At 38.4% G+C, this 25456-nt stretch overlaps 1 protein-coding gene across 5 annotated transcripts in view; it reads left to right on the top strand.

The window, feature by feature from the left end:
• The window catches only part of TRAPPC9 (trafficking protein particle complex subunit 9), a 498862-nt gene that overhangs the window by 202959 nt on the left and 270447 nt on the right, over positions 1-25456 (top strand). The window lies entirely within an intron of this gene.

Here is a 25456-nt window from a genome sequence, read left to right as displayed (position 1 = left end):
TGAATTGATACAATGTGTACTGAACATCCTATTTCGAGGTCATGTAACTGGTTTATAAGCACTGCATGTTGATCCGTTGCATGATATTCAGCAATCTGAGAGAATAATAAAAGAGGATTTTACTTTTTTTCTGAATCCAGCAGAAAGTCACTCCTGAACTCCATTTTAGGAATCCTAATGCTGCATCCTAAGTCAGTGATCCAGGATGCCAGAAGGGTACTGAGCTTCGATGCACCAATTTCTATGACCTTGTCAAATTAAAAGAGAATACAACTTTTACTGTTACAGTAAATTCTTCATCTCTGTGAAGTTTAATGATGCATGTTTCATCTGAGCTAGCTTAGTGTATTATGGTTAGTTTTACTTACGACTCTTTGAACCAGCAGCCTCCTCCTCGTGTGGTAGATCTTCACACTTCAGGAGATTCCCATAAGAACCCAGTTCCCTATTCATTAATTTTCCAGAAATAATGTGCTCTATTGATAGAGGATGTTGCTGAGTAACCTTAAAAACTGTAGATATTAAAAGCCATAGTAAAATGTAGTTTCACAGTCATTGTGTTGATGGGGCTTTACTGATAAAACTCTCATTAGATTTAAGTTCAGAGCTCACTTTGAAAGCTGCTTGGCAGTTCGGAGCAGTATGTATATATGAGTTTGCTTGTCTTCATGTTACCTATTTATTTTGTGTTACCTGGGTGCTGACGTGCTAAATTCTGCAGGCTGTGTTCATCAGATGATGCACCAACCATGTTGTTCTCAGATACAGATCTGAGCATTACATTTGTCTTGTATCAATTCTGTATAAAAACCAGCATTATAAAATTCCTTAGGGCTTCCCTTTTACATCTTGCTCCCCTTCTCTCACTTATTCCCCAGTTTAACCTCTACTTTCCTCTTACCCCTTCACCTTAAGCTGCTCCCCGTCTCAATTGAACATATTTCAGAAGCAAAAGACTTTCCTTTCCCCCCCCACCCCCCCCTTCCAATAATATTCTGTGTAGATGTTGGGATTAACCCAAGGTTGGGGATTTCCTTACAGAGAATTCATTTTTGTGAAATTAGTTGAAACAACAGTATGAAATGAATGTAGAAAACTTTCGGGTTTTGTGAGGGCAGAGATAATGAGCAGGAGATGATCCCACAGGTTTCTGTGTACGTTTCTCTTCTGCTTTGTTAACATGTTTTCTGAGCTAACTATGCCTTATTCAAACAACCTTAGAAGTGCTTGAATGCAAACCCAGCTCTACACAACTTCACCTGATAAACAGAAATGCTCTCCTTTTGCAAATGACATGAATATTTATTCCTCTAGACCAATCCCCTAAATGTTTTGTTCTGTGGTTTTCAGACCCTTTAATGATTGGGAATGTTTTATTTATTGTCAATGGAAGGTTTTTCCTCCATTGCTTTCTAATTAGTAAACATAAACTGAAATCAGGAGCTGTTTGAGGATAGACATCTGGAATAACCTTCAGACTGGTTTTCCCTTCCAGTCTTCCTGAATTGTTTGAAGACAGAATTGTCAATGAATAAGGTTACATAATAGCATACACAATCACAGACCACATAGGGATTGCACAGACTCTCTGAACAACCTGTTCCAGCGTTTGACCACAGTCTACTATGTCTAGATGGAATTGTCACTATTTTGATTTGTGCCCATTGCCTCTCGTCCTGTCATTGGGCACCACTGAGAAGAGCTTGGATCCCTCCTCTTTGCTCCTTGCCCCCATCAAGGGTTTATTCGTGTGGAGAAGATCCTCCTGAGCATTCTCCTCTCTGGGTTGAACAGCTCTCTCAGCTTTTCCTCATATGACAGATATTCTCATCCCTTAATCATCTGCATCATCCTGTGCTGGACTTGCTCCAGTATGTCCATGTCTCACTTGTATTGTGGAGCCCAGTGTTGGACACCTGATGTTTCTCACCAGTGCTGAGCAGGGAGGAATGATCCCCTCTCTCAAGCTGCTGCAGTGCTCTACTTAATGCAGCTCAGGATGCCATTGGCCACCTTTGCTACAAGAACACATCACTGGTACATGTGCATCTTGTCCGCCAGGACCCCCAGGGCCTTTCCAGCACAGCTGCTTTCTAGCCAGTCAACCCAAGCCTCTACTGGTGCTGAGGTTATCCCTCTCCTGGGATAAGATTTTGCATTACATGATACATTGCTTGTTGCAGCTGGAAGCTGTACTTTGTGACCCTGGAGAATCTTTCCAGCAAAAGGTTTTAATGAGACTAAAGAGAAGAATAATGAGCATACCTTCTCTATTTTTGTTTTTTTCTCTGAGGGTTTAAATTCAGCCCGTAGCTTAAGTATTTTTTTCCATTGATACAGGATGCAGTGGTCTTTATTTCAAAATGCTGCTCTATTTACTTAAAAAAGGGAATACAAAACACTGCATATTTTTGCTGTGTAGTTTCCTTTTATTTGTTGTCTTACCTTTATTTTCAATGAAAAATCAGTCCGTTGTTGAGTTGGGATTTCAGCTCAAACCTCATTCCTTTCTTCTCTCCGTCTTCTTCAGTTATAGTTCTTAGACTTCAACATGTACCTTGTAATTCTGATTTACCAGGGTAAAGATACAGGTATGTCATTTTTAAAAGGCTTTCATTAGAACATGACTGTGTCTCCTTATCATGAATACAATATTAAACTGTTTCAAAAGTTATCAATATTTGAGCTAGAGTTTCCAGTTTAGCACAGGTTCTCTTGCAGGAAGCACTAGATAATTCTGAGTACTGAGTATAATTTCCCCATAAGTAATTAACCTCTAGTTGGGTAGTACTCTAAAGCTTATCTGTGGGATGCTGTAGCTTATATTTTCTTCTTGGAGACATTATTGTGTTTTAATTTTTCTTTCTGTCCTGACTTCTGGTAGTGGTGAATTAACCTCATCTGATGTCTGATGAGTCCTCTACCAATGAAAGGAAATAGAAATTTGACATCTTGTGGAAAGGGTTGTTTTCTTGAGCTTCACTTAACAGTAAAACGATTTCATGTTTTCTGTAATGTCATCCCGAATTAGATAAGCGTTCTACAGAGCAAAGCTGTTTGTATCTATCAGAGCAAGAAAAAAGATTTATTTGAAAATGTATTTGTTTTTTTTTTCAATATTTTCTTAAGATTTCCACCCACATAAATATATATATTTCTTGTTTTTAATACATGTCCAGTAATTTTGCTTGACGCACTATCATAATCAGTACAGGTTTTGATCAGGCATTATTAAACGGTGCTGCAGACACTTTCTATCCTGAAATAGAAAGAGCTAGAAGAACTTTGTTAATCTACAGCAAATCCCCTAATTTATTTTGACATGCACCAGTGTTTGACTATCCTGTCCTTCTTCAAGGATATAACAGCCAAATTCACCTCATTTAATTTAATACATAATTCTGAAGGTGTTTTGTGATTTCTCCCAGGAAGTTACTCATTCATCCAGTTGAAGAGAGATTCTTAGGCAGAAAAAGCTGTTTTAGTGTTCATGACTTGTTTGAGGTCATACTATCCAAACTTGACAAATCTTATCAGTAGCATTGAAACTGGGAATCAAATATAATTACTGAGGAAAGGAGCATTTCTGTACATAGCTTTAGCTGGAAACATGAAAGAACCTCAGGACACGATGGTGGTAAATCTATTTTTAAAAGAGAGCATTGCTATTTAATGAAATGCTGAGCCCAGGGAATGCAGTCAAGGATAATCAGAGGCACTTATCACATTTGACAGGCTGCACTGTTTCTTATGGCTTTGTTTCAGCCCATGACTTCTTACTTTGGTAATCAAATGCTCTCTGTGCCTACCTCTGGAGAAAACATTAAAGTTTTAAAAAAGCATAGTAAGAAGAAAAATATAGCTGGAAGGGATGGGAGAATGCTTGAAACATCACCTTTGAAATATTTAAACACCTTAAACCAGAGGTTTAATCCCAGGAGGATTGACACACTCCATCTTTTGCAAGCTAGATAAACTCAACTTGATGCAGAATCATTGAAGTCTCTGCTTCAGTGGTCTTCAGAGCACACTTTTAAATGGTCTTGTTAGGTTGCTTTTCAAGATCTATAGAGACGAGCTCCCTATCACGATATTCTACCAAGCATAGTCCTGCCACAGCCAAAAAAAGAAAATTCACAATGAAGTCTGAATTTCCATTTTTATCACCATTTTCTCTATATTTTTCAACTTGAAGAAGCATAAATTATGTTAAAGTAATGGCTGATTTAGTTTCCGTCAGGAGACGGAGAAGAATATATTAGAAGTTCCAGGTAGACAAGGTTTCTCATGTATTGTGATCAACACTGTGCATATTCTCTGCGTTCATAGTAACAAGGCATGGTGCACTATACTGGATTGTTGAAAATTACTGGTTTCTGCCTTAATGCATCTCAAATACATTTCTTTATTCTCCTTTAGTACACCATTAGTAAGTAGTGGAAAGGGCATGCACCAAAGTTTAATTTCAGTTAATAAGTTCAAATAAGTATGCTGTGAACACCAGGAAAATGTTTCATTGATGAGATCTGCGTATTTGAGGTTACTCCTACCTCTCAAGCCATTTTAGCTTGAGTATAACTCAGCATAATTGACATGAAGAACTGCATAGAAATAGCTGTGAACCAGTGACAACACCTTCACTTTTGTCAATGGTATTTTCCTCATTGGAAGCTCTTCATAGAGCTTCAGCTCTTTGCGTCTGCCGCTTCTGACCTTGTGGGTAGGCAGCTTAAAGTTATTTTTAGACCGTTTGTGAGTGTATTTATGTGACACTGACTCTTAAATTTGAAAAGCCAAGAAGCTTTTTATAACATTGTTAAAGAGGCAGTGGTCATGGCTCAGTTGTTAAAATTGAATTCTATTTTACACTTAAAAGCTGAGATTTATCCATTTAAGCCCTGCACTGGCTTAATGGTTCAATACAACTGTGTGTTTGCTGGGAAATGGTTTCTGGCTGCTTTGCTCTGCTTGTGTGCATTTTTCCCTTAAAAAGACAAGGTATGGTTTGCAATGTGTACCACCTTTTTGCTATCTTTTCATGTTTTAATGGTTATTCATTTCTGACATTGTGGATATTTTTGAAAAATAATGCGATTTTGGGATAAAGCCAAAGGCCCAGTTATACCTCAGTTATACCTAAAATAGAATAAGTTTTGAATGTGTCAATCAGCAATTTCAACCAGGGGGAAAACTCAGAGATATCCTAACTATTCTCACATTAATCACTGCATATTCAATACATTTATGAGTAAAACAGCCCAGAGAAAGACTGATGTGTGAGGTACTGGAAAAGGGGCAGTTTCACATGCAGTGACTTGCATTTTGTCTTTCTGATTTTTCTTTTTCCCCTGGTGGAACTGAGAGGAGCTTGTCTTGGAATCTTATAAACTAGCTTGCTGCTTCTGCATACATTATTTGATCAAAGTCTAGGATCTCCAGGTATTTTTCTGTTAATGAAAACTGGCTGTGGAAATAATGCTTTATAGCAAGCACATCTGTTCTCTTTGTGAAGTTTGCTTTTGATGCACTTTTTCTGTTATTAAAATGAATGGTTGTGGGATGTTTTATTTTTCTTTGAGTGATTTCTTCATGCACACTTTCTAACATGGATGTGTGCAAATCCAGCTGCTTGCTATCAAATACTTTACCTTCTCCTGTACTGAATACCCTTAAAATATGTAGGTATCTCCCAAAGGAGGCTTCATCTACCTGTGTCATTCTTAGCATGGCATTGCAGCTGTGTTCTTTTAGTTCCCTGGCTGTCCCCTTTAGAATACTGCCCTGCTTGTGTTCTGAATGGTTAGATGATAATATATGTAGATAATTTGCACTTTTGGATGTGGACTTCAAAGCTGTTGGGCTTTGAGGGTCTCACTTCTTTCAATCTGTTTCTACCTCTCTGTCTTAATTTTTGATGTTTGATCCCAAAGCACATAGATTTTCTATTCCTGATTTTTTCTTTTCAAATCAAAAAAGGCAAAAAGTTTCAGAATAGTCAGTCTTTAGGAAGGTCACTGGTTAGTGTGCTGTGTTGTGAATTGTAGAATTACCTTCCCTATTAGCTTATGGCCCTATGGGTATTTACAGTGTGGGGTGGCGTAAACCGCAGTCAAGCAGCCTCTGTCAGCTGCAACAGGAGAAAAATAGTCTTCATATGCTCTGATGGGTGCTTATGATTGCGAGTTTCTGTCTTCAACACCTTGCTGCAGCCCTCTGTCAGGTCACAGTGCTCTTCAGTGAGCCCCACAGATCCGCGGAAATCTCAGTCTTTCCCTGAAGCTTCCCCAGAATTAAAGCTTCCAGGACTTCCCAAGAGCATTTTGGAAACGTTTCCTTGGCAATGCAGTTACCTTAATAAAAATATATCATCTATCTGTGTCCTTGAGATACCTGGCATTATTCCCACCCATGACATATTATTTACAACATACCTGTTGTTACTGTTAATGTGCTGAAGTAAGGCAAACCTGTGTTGTTACAGTGTCTCAGGTTGATGCAATAGGCACATCCGGCAGCTTATATACGATTTTCTCAGTACCATAAGAGGCAAAGTTGCCCACGCAGAAGCAGCTCTGCAGTGTTTGACATCTTGCTTTGCGGAGGCGGCTGAGGTTTCTGGGCTGGAAGTCAGCTTGAAGAAGACAGTAGTCCTCTACCAACCTGCACCGCAAGAAGATTGTCGCCATCCCCACATTACCATTGGCGAGTCAGAGCTTAAGACAGTTCAGCAGTTCAGCTATCTGGGAAGCATCATTTCCTTGGACGCCACGATTGACAAAGAGATAGACAACAGAATAGCAAAGGCATATAGAGCCTTCAGAAAACTCCATGAAAGAGTCTGATGCACTAAACACCTGAAGAAAAGTACAAAGATCAGTGTCTACAGAGTCATTGTATTATCTGCTCTTTTATATGGGTCTGAATCATGGGTCATCTACCGTCATCACCTGCGACTCCTCGAACGCTTTCATCAGCGCTGCCTCCGTACAATTCTAAACATCCATTGGACTGACTATGTGTCTAATGTCACTGTCCTTGAACAGGCAGGGGTCACCAGCGTCGAGGCCACATTGCTGAAATTGCAGCTGCGCTGGGCAGGGCACGTCTCTAGAATGAAGGATCACCGCCTCCCCAAGATCGTGTTTTACGGTGAACTTGCCACTGGTAGCCGCAAGAGAGGTGCCCCAAAGAAGAGATATAAGGACTCCCTGAAACAATACCTTAGCCTTGGCCATATTGACTACCATCAGTGGTCCACCTTGGCCTCCAATCGGGAGACTTGGAGGCACACCATATATAATGCCGTTGACTCCTTTGAGAGCTCACGAAGAACTAGTCTCGAGGAGAAAAGACAACGCAGAAAGAATCGTGCCCCACCTGTACCACCCAAGGAGACCTCCTGCTGTGCTTTTTGTAGCCGGATTTGCCTATCCCACATTGGCCTTCTTAGTCATCAGCGCACTTGTAGTAAGCATGGGTAAAGCCCTTCCCAAATCTTTGTTCGCGAAGTCAAGCCATGATGAAGAGGCAAAGTACTCTGCCAACAAGAAATAGTATTGTGGGAGAGCTGGACAAGAGAGAGATGCAGTTAGTTCCTTGTGCACAATGTGTGCCTCTGGAGCTTGAAGTAAGTTTACAAAAGATGCCATTTGTTCTCTGACCCCCTAATCAGGCTCCAGCAATGATCTGTAGCTTTACCACAGGCATTGTCAATCTCCCTTACCTGCTTTGGCTGCAGTTATTGATTCACCAGTGATGGTCATCCTCATGGCATACCAGACCTCCAAGAGACCATCCTCTTTGTTTCCTCCCTTTTGTAGACTGCGGTTCTTGAAGTAAATCCAGCTGTTAGGCCCCTCTTAAGAATAACTACTTTGTCCATGGGCTTTTCTCTATGTGTTTCAGGAACATTCCTCATGAAATCCTGCTTAGAAACACTGCTAAATGTCTTCCCCACCAGGTTTCCTCTTATTTGGTAAGAATGGAGCTATACAGCAGCTGTTTTCCCTTAAGAAAGAGAAAAAAAGGACAGAGACTTATTCTGAATTTGAGAAAATCGTGAACAGTTTTTGTGGTTCAAGTTAAGTATGGTAACTGTGGTTGAAATACACTTCTGTCACTTCATGAGGAAAACAAGCTTGTTTCTATCCATCTTCTGGGATGTGTGCATTTCATACTTAGCATGTTCTACTGTAAATAGAATAAATTTTTCATAGGCCAAGACCACTGTCGGTACAAGGACGTGTAGTTTGAATTCTCTGTAGCTCCGAGGCTGTGCATGGAGGTCTCTGCATCAATAGCTATGTACATGGCAAGTTAAGTGGAGTTATCTTTTATCATTACTTCAAACAGGTACAAAGATTCCTAGAGATGACTCTGCAGCTGTCTCACTTACGCAAGCTAATTTGAACCATGCTTTTCCTCTGATGATGAGACATGGCCAGCATTTGCAAAGAGGAGCCTTTCATCTTCAGTTTTTACCCTGTTGTGTTTTTTCCCTGGTTAGGACACAAAATCTCTGATGCATTTAAGAGCACTGGAGCTTTGGGCTCCTTTTATATCAGCAGTGATCGTGTTGCAGGTCCTTGTAGGTGTTAATAGGACTGTATGGTATGTAGTCAAGAAACTAGTGTAAAATGAAGCACAAAACCTTTTGAATTGTCTTGAATAATTTCTCACTTCCAAGATAATCTCCTTGACTTAATGTTAAGCACTGAAATTTGCTTGGAATTTCATTTGTGTTCAATACCAACTAAAGATTTGACTCTGCTGTGAGTTCTATACTGGCCCAGATCAGATGTGTTCCTGCTTCCCTAATTTGTGTTCCTGATTTGCTGGCTGTAACTAATGATGGATGCTTTTCCTCAATTCCAGCCCCTGTTGAAAGTACCTTAGGAAGGAGGTGCTATAGTAATTGTATTTGTATTTTAATGAGTAAGTTTCCAACAGCTGCTTGGTCTTCTGAGTTATAAAGTTGCCCCAAAGCTCAAATCAGAAATGCGCAGTGTGGGGAGAATCTGTGCACTTAACTGGGCTGCTCACAGAGCTACAACAAATATACATCAGATCACCTAGACAGACTTGTTGGCAGCAGGAAAAGATGTGACTTGTCACTCAATTTGTGGTAGAGAGGCCAGAGAGTAATTTAACACTGAGCTTAATGAAGTTGATTGCAAACCCTTTAAGACCTGTAGTTGCAAAACTCAGTTGACTTTTTCCTTTTATCAGTCTCTTTTTTTTATGTTGAATTTAGTTTGGACATTGAGAGAAGCTGAAGGCTATGAGGGAAGCACACTCACCTTTTTTGGATCATTTTCCAACAGCATGTGGATGGGTCAAGGCTTGGATGAGGTGTTACATGAGGTGGTAAGGCTAAGGGGAAAGTACCTTATGTGAATGTAACCAAAACATAAACACCCAAATGGACCAGGACATCTTAAAAGAACTTCCAATATTTGGTGAACAGCCTTCCTTTTCCATGTTTATAAATACTGAAGTCTTTCTAGCTACAGGAGTGGAAAAACATTATGAGGGGTTTCATTATAGCCTGGCCCATGTTTAAGCTACAGAAATATTAACTGAATTCTAGTTGCTTGGGCGAATTCTGACCTGCCTTTGCACTTTCTTCTCTTCTAGGCATAGCAGAGACTTTGGAAAAGTTGGGTATTGATAGTGATGAATGGAAAGAAGATTGCAAGCATTAACAATCTGAGTGTGGGGATTAGATGACTCTAAGGGAGGAATTAAAATGATAACCAAAAGAAATTTGATTTGGAGTCACTGACCCATTAAACCATCAGATAGTAACTTAACTTAGTTTAAGCAATTTATGAGTAAGGCTGAAGTTTTGTCTACAGATTTGTCTATATTTTTGAGAAGACTTTTGTGTTCTGAAGAATCATTTTAATTATTAATAGAACTAAGAGTAGATGATGTCTTCACTGAAATGAGCAGGGTACATCAAAACAAAGTATTTTTGTACCTTGAGATCAGTAAAGCTACATCTGCTAACTCTGTCACACGAAATTGTAATTTATTTTCCTGGAAAGGCTCATGACAGTAAGAATCACGAAGAAATCAACATTTCCACCCTTAGAAAAAACCCTCCATTATTAAATCTCCTGAACTTTGGAGGAAATGGAAGTAAAAGAATCATTATTAATTCCATGCACTTGCTTATGTATTTGATAACCATTATTGTTATAAGTGTTATCTTTTTATCTACTTGATCAGATCTTACTGTTTTGAATCCTGACGTGAATGTAATAATTTAGTTGCATTTTCCCTGCTAAATTCAGTTTTGGTTTGTTCATAGTCATTGCACTCTGTATAATCTGTATTATTCATTGTTCACTGGATGAAAAAGCAAAATATGTATGCAAAATGAAAGGTGAAAGTTAAGAAATTCAGGAACATGCATTTAAAGATAGGAAAGTGTATGCATCGTGCTTGAAGTCGTGAGCTGAGGTCTTGGTTTTCATTCCAATTTAGACTTGTTAAGTACTGAAGTAAACATAGAAAGTGAAGCTTGTGTTAAGTCAATGAGGTGTTTTTTAAAATATCTATAATCTTAATTAATATTCAGTGCTGTGTTCTATAAATAGTGCTCTGAACTGGTTCTTAACATATTTTACATTACTCATGAGAAGCCTTTATCCCATCTCATCCTACAGCAACACTGCCATGCCCAACAGCATCAGGCACATCAGAGGCATCATACCAGTATTTCCTTTTTTTCACTTGATATATTAGTGGAAAGCATATTTAAGATGGGCATCACTTATTTTAGTTTATTGAAAAAGTATTTCAGTTAATTCTGCTTATTTCAGCAGCTTATTTCAGCTCTCACTTTCCTTCTGAACACACAAGGACTTGAGCGGGATGGGACTTAATTAACAATATTCAATCATGACCTTTAATCTGAAGTAAGAGAATTTAATGAAAGTAAGTTATGGAGTGATTAGTGAGTGCTGATAAAGCGGTGACAACAAGCAGTTAGTACATATACCCAGGCTTTAATCATCGTATTTAAATCTAGCTGAGGAACATTCTTATGTCAGTAGTCATTGTTTTCTTCCTAGGCTGTTCTGTGTGGGTTCAAGTCAGCTTCTTTCTTGTAATTTCTCCTGTATTTTGTTGTTAGGTTTCCTTTTCTGGAAAGAGCCAGCCATTTGTAATTTTGAAGGAGAGCTCCTTGTCATTTATCTGGCTTTATCTGAGAGGCTCTGCAGGCTGGACTCCTGTGCAATGATATGTTCAAGCACACAGTGACATTAGGTAGTTGGTTTTGTCTGCACTATTTGTCCTGAAAACACGCTCACCAAAACAAGCCCTGTTTTTTGTCTTTTATACGGCCTCTTGCTATTCTCTGTTCTTCTGTCAGCTACACAGGCTCACTTAGCTTTGATCCCTTGTGCACAGGAACTGAGTGGGAAATAAACAATAAACTATGACTTCCAATAATGAAATGATGATAATGGTGTAAGCAGGGTTTCTAAACCTGCTTAGCATGTATTGCAATAGGATGGGAACTTTCTCAAAACAGAAGGTCATAGATTTGCTATTGATTTGGTATTATGTAAAGAAATACAACAATAAAAAGAGATCGATAGAAAGTAAGTTACTGAGAATTATTTGAAGGAAAATACCAATTTGGCTTAGAATATACAGGTTGTCCCAGGTTTTTCTCTGTGTTAGCTGAACAAGTGCAGAATTAATTTAGTTCCAAAGGCAATTTGTGCATAGTGCATAGAGCTGTTTACCCATATCTGATATGAATCAAAAATTATTGGTTTAAGTAAATCATACTGTATTTTTCTCAAAATGGGGTGAAGATGACTTCATTTTTGACTGGTTTTGACAATATTCAGAAAGGCAAAGTGTAGAAAAGCACCTGGGGAGAGCTAAGTGTCCCTACCCATGGCAGGGGGGTTGGAACTAGATGATCTTAAGGTCCTTTCCAACCCTAACTATTCTACGATTCTAAGAGTTGCTTCTCCTCTTCCCCCAGCTTCTGTGGCCTAGGAAGGTCCCTTGTATCTGAGTTTTGGAGTATACTTTCATGCTTGCTTTCCAGCTCCTGAAGTAGCTGCCAAGGGCTGGGCCAAAGCACCTGTAGAGTGGCTTGAGGACAGGGCTCTGTGCGCTGCTGAGCTGATGCTTGCAGCAAGCAGTCGTTAGCCTCAATGCTAACAATGGCTAGAGATAAAGAGCCCCAAAGCTTGTCAATGGGAATTGTTTCACTGCAGGTTTTTTCACCATTGCATTATTATTTTTGATGGTATTCATGACTATAACCTAAAATTATCCCTACTTATTGTCACTCACATTACAGTTGGCAATCAATATAGTGGTTTGGTTTAGTAGTTTCCTGCCTTTGGTGTTAGCCTCTGATTTCCTTTAAGAGAACGGTCCAACTGCCAAAAATGTATGTAGGAACCTATTTGAAGGGTATTACAGCTACAAAAAGAGAAAACTACTATTTTATTACTTTGTCCTCAATTTTGCATCATTAGAGTCTTGTATATTTAGGAAGAGTGCTGTTATTTAGCCCTACCACCTGGATTTACAATTAAGAAAACTGCTCTTTCTAGTAATATGAAAACTCTTAACGTACTATTTTAGTGACATGTCATGCAGTGTGTCATGTGCTGATTAAAGTCAAGGTTTGTCCTTTTTGGGAAATGATTCTAATGTAGTCTAGTCAAAGAATTCCATTTAATTACATGTGTAATACATCTTTCTGCCTTTTACTTAATTGGTCTCGCCTACGATGTTTCTGCCTATTAGATGATAATTTAGCAATTTCCAATTTGTGTATCCCTGAGGGAGGCTCAATGGGAATAAATGGGAGTAAAAAGAAATCTCTGCAGCTTTATTCCTCGATTTACTGCTTGGCGGTGTTTTGTTTTTTTTTTCTGTTGTGTGGATGAAGAGAAATGAAGTAGAGTAAGCAATATAAAAGGAAATCTTCTGTATAAAATGCTTAGTTTCAGAACAAAGCAGATTGTGTAATCTTTGCTTATTTACAGTATTATTTGCTTAATTTAGGATCTATAAACCAAATTTTAATAATCTCTGCTTCTAGTTTTAATATCAACCCCATAATCTATTTATACCTGTCTAGTTGAATAACTCAGCAAATCAGCACATCAGCAGCACGGAGGTTTCTTAGTTGTGGATGAGAAAGTTTATAAAGCTACTACACAGTTCTGTGGTACATTTGTCTGGTGGTAGTAGCCTATAATTTTGGGATAATCTGACTAGGATTTACTGTATGAATTTGTTCTTTAGATGGGAAAGCTTTGATTTTTATTGTAATCTGTCAAATTAGCCAAATGCTGTGTCTGAATGTGGTCCCTCTGTATTTGGAGACTTTGGCTTCTTTGCAGGGACTGGGAACCAGATGGGATGGGATGGTTTTAAAGAAGAAAATATTGGTGATCTGAGTACAAGTGAATTTCAACTGTCTCATAAGCTGGAATTGAAAATACATTGATTTCCCCCCCTTTTAAAAGTAGGCAATAAGATTGATTCCTAAACTGGATTCAGTTTAAAGTGGATGCCTACATCTAGATGTGGCTATAATAAAATATGTTTTTATTATAGTCAGAAAAATCTAGTCAGTGAGTGGAAAGTATATGTAATTTCATGAAAGAGATCTCAGATCATTGTTTTCTGTTTTAGTACCTCTGGATTTTACCTTGCAGTTTGCATTTTTAAAGGGAAAAATTGCCTTACAGAAAATTAGATACCATCATCTGTGGAGCTTTTGTCTACAAATAAATACTACAAAGAAGCAGAGATTCCCTGAATTTTCCTTAAAATTCTTTCTTAGTCCATAAAATTAAGGTTTAGCTAGAATTATAGAATAGTTAGCATTGGAATGAACCTTAAGATCATCCAGTTCAAGCCCCAATGTCATGGGCAGGGACACCTCACACTAAACCATGTCACCCAAGGCTCTGTCCAACCTGGCCTCAAACTCCGCCAGGGATGGAGCATTCACAACTTCCCTGGGCAACCCATTCCAGTGCCTCACTACCCTTACAGTAAGGAACTTTTATATCCAATCTAAACTTCCCCTGTTTAACTGCTAACCCATTACCACTTGTCGTATTGCTACAGTGAATAGGTGAATGAAAAGAATTAGTAAGTTCTTAGGTTAAAGAGAAATGATGAAAAAAATCTCTACCTTCGACATGTACATGTTTTAAAACATTACCAAATCTTCAAATAATATCAGGCTTTTTTTTTTACTTGAAATAATTGTTTCTCAGTTTCAGAAGCACTGAGCAGATTAATCTAAAAAAAATGTATTTTAAAATATATTTTATATACTTATACTTTACTAATAAATATTTTATATAAATAAAATAAATTATTTATTTTAAATAAATAATATATAGAATTGATTATATAAAATTTATAAGCAAAAATATATAATAAATATGTATTTAAAATAAATGTATTTTTATATTTTTACTCTACTAAGACTGAGTAAAATGACTGCTACTGCTGAACCCAGGACAGCCAGGTATTTTTAAAGCATTATTTAAACTAGCCGTGAGTGAAATACTTAAATTAAAAATTACAGCATTCCTTAATCCTGTTTGGGTGCTCCTTATTTTAAGAATACTACTTCTCTAATGATAATTTTGCAAAGCTTTAGTAGCAAACTTAACATGATACCTTCAGTGTGAACTTTTAATTAAAAGTTCAGATTTTATGGCTTTTGATTTAAATTGTTCCTCATCTGGAGGCTTTGTGCTGACTGTGAGAACAAGGAGAGCTCTGGAAGTCCATCAAAGTGTCATCTAAGACACCATTAGTTGACTGCTCATAAACTATAGTATTTTTAATCCCCCTTCCCTCCACTTCCTCCAAATGTAGTTAATAAATGTGTTCTCATAGAATAAATTTGTGTATATGAAAATCACGGAATCACACAGAATGCTTTGGGTTGGAAGGAACTGCTCATCCAGTTCCAACCCGTGCGCCACGGGAAGGGACACCTTCGACTAGACCAGGTTGCTCAGCCATTTCAGTCATTTTTATGGGAAAGATGATGAGCCTCCTGATACCTGTTCCCTGTATCCCCGAGCAGACCCGTTTTCTAAGACTCTGGAGGTGGACAAGGGACCTCAGCTGGCAGCTCACCAGTTTTCACCCACTCTTAACATAACTTTCTAGACCACTCTGAATACAAACTGTTCCATCTTTGCTGGGAGCTTTGGGGTGCTGCTCTCTGCATGTCCTTTTTGGCGACCTGAAATGCTGAGAAATGTTGTTTTATTAGTGGCATCAAAAATCCTTGTTTTACCTCCGAGTTCCTTTATGCTAGATGCATATTCTGTGAAAGCTCCCCAAGCACGACTTTGCTCACAGGTGGAATTTTCCTTTCTAAAATTCCAGCTGCTGTGTTCAAACTCTTTTTGAATCATAGGAATTAAGAGCCTTATGATGTAGTTTGATTTTAAGAGGAGTTTTTAATTTGCTTTAGTTCTTTGTAGATGCTACCCGGACATTAAGCAGGTATGCAAACATGGCCGTGCAATCGATTGTCTGTATGTAATGTGTGGTCCATACCACCCTAGTTAACTGAGGTGGGTTAATATGGCAGGGAAGTGCTCCAAAATGAGTATTTTTCCATATGAATAAGTAAATAAATACTGCATTTCTAGTTCTAGCGTTCAGCTCTAAGGCTGATGGCCGTTCAGTTTCACTGCCCTTTCCCATGAAAGCGCAAGCTCATGGCTTGCTGAATAACAGAGCAACTGGCAGGGGAGTTATTTGATGAGAAATGGTGACTTCCAAATGGGATGTTATGGCTAAAATAACAAAGTATTTTAAACTGTGATTATTTTCTAATGTACTAATAAGGCAAATCAGATGCAGCGCAGCAGTATATGGGGCAAAGTGTGCACAGGTAAATCAATATAAACGTGATGAGATAAAAAATGAAGACAATCCTAGCTCTGCATATTGCTGAAGTTGGATCCAGGGCTGCCAAAGGCTGAGTGTAATTAGCAATGCCTTGGTTTATTAACCATTATTTCCTGTGCAAAGGTGCAGAGGGAAGTGCTTTGAGGCTGTCACATTGACATTTATGAACGCTCTAACTGCTGTTGAGAATTGCTAAGACCAGTGTGGTCTTTCAGGCTGCTGCACTCCACAGTGAGAGAGTTTGGTTTTGGAAAATAGGTTGTTTTTGAGTATGCTTCTAAGTATATGTTTATGTGTTATTGGTAGAGGAAGCATTAAATAAACTTATACATACAGTATTTTTTAGGGAAAAATACTGTTTAGGTGATGATTTTGTTTGTATGTGGTAAGGTGTGTATAATTTTTATTAATAGTGTTGAGCAGTTGACTCCTATGGGACCTGTACGCCTCCTCGGGTGAAGCTTACTCATCGGGACTTAAGGTTTTGGGAGCATGATTAAAGCTTCTTGTGCCCCCGCTCATGTTTGTGAATATTATTCCTAATGCCAGTCTCAAAATAAGCTCTGCCGGTAAAAACTCAGACCATGTTGCTATAGTGGGAGGTATTCACTGCTGTACTGGTACTTTGTTATCTTAAACTGATCAGGGAACTTGAGCACCTCCCGTATGAAGGTAGGCTGAGAAAGGTGGGGCTGTTCAGCCTGGAGAAGAGAAGGCTGCGTGGAAACCTCAAAGCAGCCTTCCAGTATCTGAAGGGGGCCTATATGGATGGGGGGGGGGCTCTTCATTAGGGACTGTAGTAATCATCATCATCATCATGGCTTGACTTCGCGAACGAAGATTTGGGAAGGGCATTTACCCACGCTTACTACAAGCGCGCTGATGACTAAGAAGGCCAATGTGGGATAGGCAAATCCGGCTACAAAAAGCACAGCAGAAGGTCTCCTTGGGTGAAACAGGTGGGGCGCGATTCTTCCTGTGTTGTCTTTTCTCCTCGAGACTAGTTCTTCGTGAACTCTCAAAGGAGTCAGCGGCATTATGTATGGTGTGCCTCCAAGTCTCCCGATTGGAGGCCAAGGTGGACCACTGGTGGTAGTCAATATGGCCAAGGCTAAGATATTGTTTCAGGGAGTCCTTATATCTCTTCTTTGGGGCACCTCTCTTGTGGCTACCAGTGGCAAGTTCACCGTAAAACGCGATCTTGGGGAGGCGGTGATCCTTCATTCTAGAGACATGCCCTGCCCAGCGCAGCTGCAATTTCAGCAATGTGGCCTCGATGCTGGTGACCCCTGCCTGTTCGAGGACAGTGACATTAGACACATAGTCAGTCCAATGGATGTTTAGAATTGTACGGAGGCAGCGCTGATGAAAGCGTTCCAGGAGTCGCAGGTGATGACGGTAGATGACCCATGATTCAGACCCATATAAAAGAGTAGACAATACAATGGCTCTGTAGACACTGATCTTTGTACTTTTCTTCAGGTGTTTATTACACCAGACTCTTTTATGGAGTTTTCCAAAGGCTCTATATGCCTTTGCTATTCTGTTGTCTATCTCTTTGTCGATCGTGGCATCCGAGGAAATGATGCTTCCCAGATAGCTGAACTGCTGAACTGTCTTAAGCTCTGACTCGCCAATGGTAATGTGGGGATGGCGACAATCTTCTTGCGGTGCAGGTTGGTAGAGGACTACTGTCTTCTTCAAGCTGACTTCCAGCCCAAAAACCTCAGCCGCCTCCGCAAAGCAAGATGTTAAACGCTGCAGAGCTGCTTCTGTGTGGGCAACAAGGGCGGCATCATCAGCAAAGAGCAGTTCACGGACAAGATGGTTTAGGGTCTTAGTGTGGGCCTTCAGTCGCCTTAGATTGAATAGGCTACCATCGGTACGATAGGACTGTAGTGATAGGACGAGGGGTAATGGGTTCAAACTGAAACCTGGGAAGTTTAGATTGCATATAAGGAAGAAGTTCTTTATTGTGAGGGTGGTGAGGCACTGGAACGGGTTGCCCAAGGGGGCTGTGAATGCTCCATCCCTGGTGGTGTTCAAGGCCAGGTTGGACAGAGCCTTGGGTGATATGGTTTAGTGTGAGGTCTCCCTGCCCATGGCACGGGGGTTGGAACTGGATGATCTTAAGGTCCTTTCCAATCTGACCTATTCTGTGATTCTGTGTCCTGACTGTCCCCCAGCTTTGCTCTTTGGCAAGCTTAAGTATGTCATTGCTCCCAAAACTTGCTTCTGGGACCCAAGAATCTTCAGTAAAGCCTGTATAACTCTATACACCAAAAGAATCAATGGATCTATGCAAAATAATAATTTTCAAGTCCTTGGTCTAACTGGAGTGCAAGACTCTTTAAGAAACTAACCAAGGATTGCTCTGAACAACTGTTTATTTTAAGAAATCTGGAAAATGTGAAGGTGATGTGTGATAGAAGTGTATGGGTTATGGATCTAGGAAGGAAAATTGTTTGGGAAAACAATAACTTTGGAAAGAATTTGGTTATCACATTGAATAATCTCAAGGTGAACTTCTACTGCCATGCTCTGGGGAAAAGGCGGATGTTATCTTTGTATATAAAAATAGAAGAGAAGCAAGTAGATTGTGAATTAATAATTCAGTATGAATGTAAAGTCTAGTTGTATCTCAAAGTGACAGTCCATGGTGGAACATCTACAGTTGCACGCTAAGTTGTATATATTATAATTTTACCAAAACATGTTTGAATCACTTTATGAAAAACTTCTTTTACAAAGAAGTTCAATGTAAATCTCTGTATCACTTAATTTCCTCGTATATAATCAGTGAGATGGACTGCTTCATGTCATGATTTTTCACCTGTATAGGCTGTTCTGGTGTCCTGAGCATGTTTTGATTTTGACTAGATCTCAGTATCTTCTCTGAAGGTAAGCGTTCAGGTGCATGCCATGTGTTGTAGTCATCTTCCTTGGAAAGTGGAGGATAGTCTTCAATTGCATGATTGACTGGGGATTTTTAAGCCTTTTCTCTAAAGAGGCAGTTGATGAGAAGGTTGGCATGACCCAGCCATGTGTGCTTGCAGCCAGAAAGACTGCAGGTTGAGGGAGGGGATTCTTCCCCTCTCCTCTGCTCTGGTGAGACCCCAGTTGGAGAGCTGCATCCAGCTCTAGAGGAACCAACAACAGAACAATGTGGACCTGTTGGGGAGAGTCCAGAGAGGCCATGAAGATGATCAAAGGGCAATATTAATCTTTTCCTGAGAAGGTGGAGAAAGCTGCAATGTTAACTAGGCATGACTGTCAGATGAGTTACTTTGGTCTTATTTGTTGTACCTGACACAAATTTTTTTTAATTTACTTATTTTTTCTTTTGAACTTTCTGCCACATAAAGGCAATATTGAATTATACAAATGAGCAACTGAATATGAACATACATCTTTTGAAATTCATATCTCCGATTATTAATATTCTACTAAGAGGTAGGAGGTTCAGTATGGTATTATTTTGGATCATGAGAGGATTATAATTCTTGCATAGTTTAGCTGTGATAAAGGGAGGATATTCAACTCAATCTTCAAGTATTATTGTGCTTACTCTTCTCTAGATTTCCTAAAGATGTAAATGACTATTGATTATTAGTCTCTTGTGCCCCTATAGAAATTGCTGCATCTACAGAGCAGTCTATTACCTCTGTTACTTTACATTTCTTATTTCAGTTTTGCTGCATAGTGATTGCCATAGAATTCAAAATTATTGAAATGGGCAAGTAAAAAAAGGTGGAAGTTGAAGATAATTGTCCTGCCTCTTCATTTCTAGTTTATGGGTTTCAGGTTTGGAGTTAGGAATTAAAAAGCTAGATTCTCAGCACGCATAGTATAACCTCATTTAAACAGAAGATTTATGTAGCTAACTATCTTTGAACACTGTTCCATTTTCAAATATTACATTATATAGAGTAGAACTATTCTTTCCTAGTTAATTTTTTATCATCTGAAACATTGTGGATCGGATAAGTGTAAGCTGTTGAATTTTGCAGACTTCAGCACTATAGTTTGACTTTTATCTCCTCTTCAATTACTTTAAATAAATAATTAAGTTCTAAATGCAAATTTTTTTAATTTAATTGACCATTCCAATATTAATGGAAAAAATTATCTTTTGCTCTGCATAGTTCTGATATTGAAGCAGTCGTTTTTCTTTATGAAGTCAGTTTTAGGCCAGGAGGAGAGATCATTACTTGCAGGTCACTCAAGCTACTTATTTTTGCAGTTGTATTTTATAGTAGTGAACGAAATACAGATTGCAGTTCTAAAGCAGTGAAATAATTAGAAGTAAAAACAAGGGGTATGTTAGTTTTAATTACTTGACATTCCAGTTTTCATTTAGGGATGCATATATATTCATCTCACAGGAGATCTGATTCTTGAGGTCCCTCTTTGTCTGTAAATCATTATATACTGGTTTGTCACTCCGCTTTTTTACACCAGCCCTTGAACTTGTATTTAGGGTGGAATTATAAGTACCTGAAATATCGTGTTATAAACCCATTACTGACGAGATTGCACAGTGGAATTTTCTTTTCTTAAAGTAGACTTGTCTTTATGCATTTTATTTTTCCTTGTGAAAGTGAGAACAATAGTGTCATCCTCACTTCCAGCTTGTCCTGGAATTTCAAGTCATTGAATCTACAGGGACTATTTGTATACATAAGCATTTTGTATAAGCAGTAATGTGGTCTGGCTCTGTGTCTCTACTGTCTGCTTTATATAGGAAAGGAGGATGAGCAGTAAGCATCGTATTGAATGAATTCTGCAACTGCCTCCTTTCAGCTTCATTATGAAAACAGCTTGCAAACTCATCTGTGGATGATAGTACTTAAATAGGTAGTTAACCATAAGAAGAGGTTTTGGGTTCCTGTTATATTGTTTCTTCCTAAAGATAATTGAATAAGGACTAACTCTACATTTTGTTCTTCCAACCTAAGCAGCATTATTTTATTTCCTTAATGAAAGATGAAGTTTAGCTATGTTAACTAGGCTGCTGCTTTTCTTTTAACACCATGCCTGCTTTTAACTCTGTTTTACTTGGAAAGTGTCACATATTTCATTTCGCTTTATAGATTCATCTGCTTACAAGAGATGAGGACATCTACAGAGCTAAGATGCATCAGTGGAGAATAGTGTATGCCTGGGACCTGCCTGCTGTCTTGCTCGGATCAGGGGCAGGAGTTTATAGCACTACAGGCAGTTCTCTTTTACTGAATTTTCCCCCTATTAGTTATATGTGCTACTTGCCGCTTCTGTGAAGCTGTTTGTGTTGCTTAGTTTTAATCGCTCTGCTTTAGCAAAGAGGGATGTGCAAGGCACTGGCTTAGGAATTGTCATGATGCTGGTTACAGGAAGTGATTTTTCTCGATACAAAGCCCTTTCTGTTATGCATTTCATTGTCAGGACGGAATAAGATTTCCAGTAAAGTTGAAACTTATTTTATGAGAAGTGGTGAAATGAACTGTCCAGTGTCTTTAACAGTTCTGTACTGTTACTTTATTAGAACTTCAGATAACTCTCATTGAAATGTCTGCTGTACCATTAGAAGGTTTGTCTTTTTTTTTTGCCTCTAAGTCATCCTGACAGGAGACGTGAGATGATACCACACAGGCATATCATCAGCATTGGCAATGAGCTAACCTTTTCTTCTTTGTTCAGTTAATTTGTATTTGAATAATTTGCATCCCTGTAATGATGCTTGGCTGTCTGAGTAGCTGTCACAACGGCTTGGGCTCATTTCTTGACAAAACCCAGTAGTTTCAAAATGCGGTTGTTTCATTATTCATGAAAACTGTTGTTTCTTTATCCCTCCTCCTGCACAAGCAAGGTTAGCAAGAGAGAAACAAAACGTGATTTGCATTTGCAGGATTGGCTATTTAATGTTTTTACATGATGCAGAGTTCTTATACAAATGCCTCATGATTTATTGAAAACTCTTCCTGTAGGAAATTTGGATAGCTACCCGTGAGGCAAAGAAGGTTACACTGAAATTCTAGTCCTTTTTCCTAGAGCAGTGTAAGTTTGGACTTTTGAGTTCTATAATCCTTTATGTTTTCCCTGATATGTAATTGCTTTGAAGAGCAAGGTACTATTCATTCAGGTACCCTTCCTCAACGTGAGCCATTCATTATCCCAGCTGTGTAATAAACTGAATGCCTGTTTCAGTCAGATTTGTCTTTTTTTCCTCCTTCTGTATAGATCCTATAGATTCTTGCATATCACAACAAACAAGGACAAATTTGGAGAGAAAAGAAGTGCAGAGAACTCTTGACAAGAAACAGGTTGTAAACTGTAGACAAGTGGAAGAAGACTTTTGCAGCTAAAATGCATTTCATTTTCATGATTTTGAGGCATAGTACAGTGAGAAAGTTGGGAAATGTTCAAGAGGTCTTCAGTGCTTTCTGCTTCTTTTAGGATAAAGCTGGTGTGATTGATATATGTAGTTTTCTAGTTGGTGATAGTAACCCAAGGTCCAGCTTATCTGTGTTCTGCTTCAGTCAACTGGCTTTGGGAATTGTTTGTTCATTTGTTAATACCTCTGTGGTGAAATTCATCTTTTGGGAGAAATCATCACATGAAAATTGCAGCAAAGAAGCTGTGTTTGTGTAGGGGTACATTTCTAAGCGTGAGTGACTGATTTAGGTTATGGTATTTATTTTTTTGTTTGATTTTTGTGTAAAGCTTTCCAATTTACTACACATTCCATAGGCTTTGGAATAAACACTGAAGCAATGTTATTGATAAAAAATGCAGAGACAAAACTCGATACGGATATTTTTAGCACAAGTGGAAGAAGAATACGGATGATGAAAGGCATATACGTCTAAGAAAAAGAGCTAGGATTTAATTTTGTCATGCTTTACTTTGAGTGTAACTATAGTCTCAAAAAACTTCGCTTTATTTCTCCTTGTTGCTTTCTTACATTCTGAGTACATCTGTATTCATAATAACTGGTTTGTGTGATATTTTTCTCTCCGCAGTTCTCTTTTACTCAGACCTCTTCACTTTCTAGCTGCCAAGTGTGTTGTTGGGGGTGGTTCTGCATCTTCTCATGTGACACATGGTGTCACTGTGCTAAATACGGTATACACAGTATAACTAAAAACATGGTTAAAAGAACTGGAAAAATAGTAGAGGTTCTGAGTAGTAGGAGCCCTATTTACTAAAGTTTTCCATTCCTTGGAGCTTAATAAAAATTACTTCAAACAGAGCTGTACAGTGAAGCAATGTAAAGAGTAATCTAGGCTGTATTCCTGAAGCTGATGTGGATTTATTATAGGCTGTTGTTGAAAAAAGTGCTTACATGCATTTTTAATTTCCAGAAAAAGTATCACCATATTGCCAGTAATGATCCATTAACAGAGGAATGTGTTCAGAATGCCCTCAGTTACATATTAAATATTGTTAGGCAGGAATGCTTTTCTAATATATCATTCACCTAGAAAAGAGTGGCTCCATAATGAGGTGAGAGCTATTTTCCAGGTCCATTGGGAGATGGATTCTAGATATTTTTGACTGTTCAGAAACCAAGATAATTTGTTGTCAGAATATGACTGCAGGTAACTGGCTGCAAGTACTTATGTGAGAATTTAAGCAGTACTGTGAAGGTAATTAAAATCAAGTACTGAGTTTGCATCTGCTCGTGTACCAAAGAGTGATGGAGGAAGTTTGGAAACAAAGGCAAAAATGATTTTGGAACGTTCCAGCTGTCGCTGTCTTCCACATACATTGCCCATGCAAAATCCACGAAACTCAACCTGCATTTGCAGAATCAAATCATACTTCAGTGCCAGTAAGACTTGATGTTGTTAGTCATGGTTTCAGGGCTGATTTTTAAAAACGCACTCTACAGATTTTATCTGGGTGTTTTTCATTGCATTCTTTCTGGCTTGATCCTGGCCATTTCTGTGATACACTTTTGTTAGCTCAATGTTAGCTTTTTTATATGCCCAGCACTTTATGGTCTTTGCATGCAAATGAAGAACTCTTAATGATCTCTCACTGCAGAAAAATAGCCAAACCAGAAACACCCATTTAGAGAGGAACAGATTCATTCCTCTGCCTTTCTTGATCTTTTAAATGTGAAGATCAGCAAAGATGTGGACTGCAGGAGAAGGAGTTTATAGAAATAGTAATTGTGCCACCGTTGTCTCAGTGCTGTATTTGTACTTTTTAATGATGAAGGTAGTCTTGGAACATTTAAGAGCTTCTCTTTAGATGTCAGTTTTTGCTCAAGGTGAAACATGATGGTCCCATTTGAATTCATCTTTCCACAGTAAACTTCATAAACTCTAGATTATTCCTTGTTACTGTAATTGCCTTGCATTTTCTCCCAGTTTCTTTTAGGGTCAAGATTCTCTGAAATGAATACTAATTATAGAAAATCTCTTCTGGTCTGGGGGGATTTCAAAGTTCTTTCTTGTTGACTTTTGTTCCTACTGTTTTCCTTTTGCAGCATTTATAGAGTATGTTTCTCTCTCTATGTGTAGAAATAGGTAAAGAAATGAGTAATCCTGTGTTTTCATGAAATGCCCTTCCCATACCCCTTGATAGATTGTAGTTTCATTTCATTGCGAATGGTTTCCAAAGCTGTTGCTTGATCTTCTGTTTTCCTGAAGTGCAAAGTCATCTCAAGAGCAATATATTTTAATTCTTCCCTAATTATTTTTCTATTTCAGACAATTCAGGAAATTAAAGCTGGTTTGGCAGCACAGTGTATTAGGTCTGCTATAACCAGATTTCATGTGATGTGAGCTGGTCTAAATTCCCTTTTATATTAGATTAGTGATTCTAATTTAACATATAAATATTTAGTATGCGTTACAGCCTAATATATTTAATTTAATTTGCTTTTATGCCTTACCATACATTTAATAAAGCAATTATTTAACCATTTACTACCAATGAATGATAGTATGATATTGAAATTAGTATTGTCTGTAATTCATGAAGCTATATTAAGCAAGATGAAAGTATCTTCTTACAGAAGAAGACAAGAGCCATATTTAGGCCCTAGTCCTGTGTTTATTTTGTCCTTCCTTCCTGGGTTTTATATGGAAATTTTTAGAGGAAAATTTAGGAAGTTGGCTTGTAAAACTAATGAAGTATACATGATTTTCCAAGTGTGTTACTGTTCGCTTCAATAAGCACTTTTGTCTGAAGTCTTAAGCACACGAGGAGCTTTTACATACCAAGAGTGATGGCAAGTGAACCTCGGCAGAACAGCAAAAAATATCAACTGGTTGCAACTGCAGAACAGATGACCTGTGTACCACTCACAAAAGCATTAAGATGTTGATTCATGATTTATGAAAATTCAAACTGTCTTCAGTAGGGTTAGACTTCTATTTTCAGTAGCATAAATCATCTGGTTTACGTATCATTAGTACATAGGCTAGATGCAACTGAGACTAATCTATTATAGTGCTTGGTTTCACAGTGGCCTGCATTTTCTGCAGGGGTAATATCTGTAAAATTGTTATAGTAACAA

This window comes from Neopsephotus bourkii, unplaced genomic scaffold (genome assembly GCF_033783945.1).
Source record: "Neopsephotus bourkii isolate Nb327-2 ecotype Australia unplaced genomic scaffold, CSIRO-AGI_Nbou_v1 NB_1637, whole genome shotgun sequence".
Classification (NCBI taxonomy): domain Eukaryota; kingdom Metazoa; phylum Chordata; class Aves; order Psittaciformes; family Psittacidae; genus Neopsephotus; species Neopsephotus bourkii.
Note: the sequence above shows the minus strand (reverse complement) of the source record. Positions and strands in the feature narration are given on the sequence as shown.